Genomic DNA, 1,818 nt, shown 5'->3' with positions numbered 1-1,818 from the left:
CCAGCAGCGCGGGGACAGAGGTGGGGACAGAGGTGGGGACAGCTGCTCTCCAGGGTGGCAGAAATGCCCTCAGCAGAGCGGGAAATTGGGCACCGGGTTCAGGGACAGGGAGACTTTGGCAATGGGAATTCTTGGGTTTGGGCTCCTCGTGTCATCCCAAAAGGGACATCGGGGAGAGCCAAAGAACCCAAACCCATCTTAAACCCCATCAGCAGGGCCACAACGTGCCTGTCCTCCCTGGGCAGCCCCGTGTCCCCGCGGTGTCCCCAGTGCCAGGCTGGCAGTGCCACCTCCCCTCCCTGGGAGCCCTCGGCCCCGCTGCAGCCCCGATAACCTCTGGGCTTTGTGCGCCTGCCCCGGCTCCTTCCTGTTTGTCGCTGGGCAGCTGTCAGAGAAACCTCACATTTCACTTCTCCTTTCTCACCCGCTGCAGTCCCAGGTGAACTCTGCTCCAGGGGCACCCAAATCCCCTCGGCTGGCAAAGAGCTCCCGGCACTCTGCAGATCCTCTGGAGCAGGACCTGGGAATGCTCCATCCCAGAGGGACACCAGGGACAGAACGATATGGAATCACTGAGGTTGGACAAGGCCTCTGAGGCCACCACTGACCGTGTCCCCAGATGCCACATCCTCATGGACATCAAATCCCTCCAGGAATGGGGACCCAGCACTGCCCTGGGCAGCTGTTCCCACGCCTGGCCACCCTTCCCATGAAGAGATCTTCCAAAATACCCAACCCAAACCTCCCCTGGTGCCACCTGAGGCCATTTTGTCCTGTCCCTGGTTCTGGCTCTGTCACACATCAACAGTGAGCCACATTCATCCCCAGCTCCCTCAGAACGGGGGAAAAGGGACGTGGAATTCCAGCTGCACCCCCAGGAGAGCAGGCTGAGCTGGGAAAAAGCAGCAGGGCTGGTTTATTATTTTATTTCTGTGCATCACAGTCTCTGTGAACAACGGTGACCTCGGGTCAGAAGTTTCCTGGCAGTGGCCGGGGCTCTGTGGGACCCTTGTCCCCCCACCCCCAGAAGGGCTGGATCTGCTCCCACTGCTCATCCCTGCGATTGATGCCCTGGCTGGGTTTAGGCCTGGTGGAAATCCCCCTGAAATCCCAGCTCCATGGCCTCAGTGGGAAATGATGTCCTGGGGCACAGGGCCAGCTGTCACTCAGGGGCTGTGGGTGACATCTGTGGTCAATGGTGGCAGCAGGGAGGGGACAGATCCGTGTGCATCCCTGTGCATCCCTGTCCCAGGAGGGTGCAGACCCCGAGCTGGGGTCCCTCCCCTTCCATCCTGCACACAGATCCTCATCCCTGAGGAACAGAGGACACTGAGCCAGCCAATGTCCCCGAACTGGGATTTCCCCCCAAAAACAGAGGGAAAGCAGAAGGGTCCGGGTGGGTTTTCCCGGCTGCTGCTGCGGGGAGGGAGCAGGGAGAGGCGGCTCCTCCAGCTCCAGAGCTGCCTGGATCCCGAGGCAGCTGCCTGGCAGAACCAGGTCAGGAAGGGACAGGAATGAGGAGAGCAGGGGCTGGGGGGAGGGAACAGGGCAGAGAGAGGGGAGGGGGCAAGGGCAGAGCACCCCCACCCCGGGCACCCAGCCTGGCACCCCCTGCCCTGGCCCAGCCTCACCTGCTGCTCTCTCCTGGCTTGGTGCTTTCCCCCAGAAATGCCGCTGCTTTTCCAGTCCCACCATCCCTTTCCCATCCCTTTCCCATCCCTTTCCCATCCCTTTCCCATCCCTTTCCCATCCCTTTCCCGTCCCTTTCCCATCCCTGCACATCCCCGGGAGCCATGGGCAGGGAGCGGCTGGCACAGC

Source organism: Geospiza fortis, unplaced genomic scaffold (genome assembly GCF_000277835.1).
Source record: "Geospiza fortis unplaced genomic scaffold, GeoFor_1.0 scaffold69, whole genome shotgun sequence".
NCBI classification, from domain to species: Eukaryota; Metazoa; Chordata; class Aves; order Passeriformes; family Thraupidae; genus Geospiza; species Geospiza fortis.
This window is presented reverse-complemented; position numbering follows the sequence as displayed.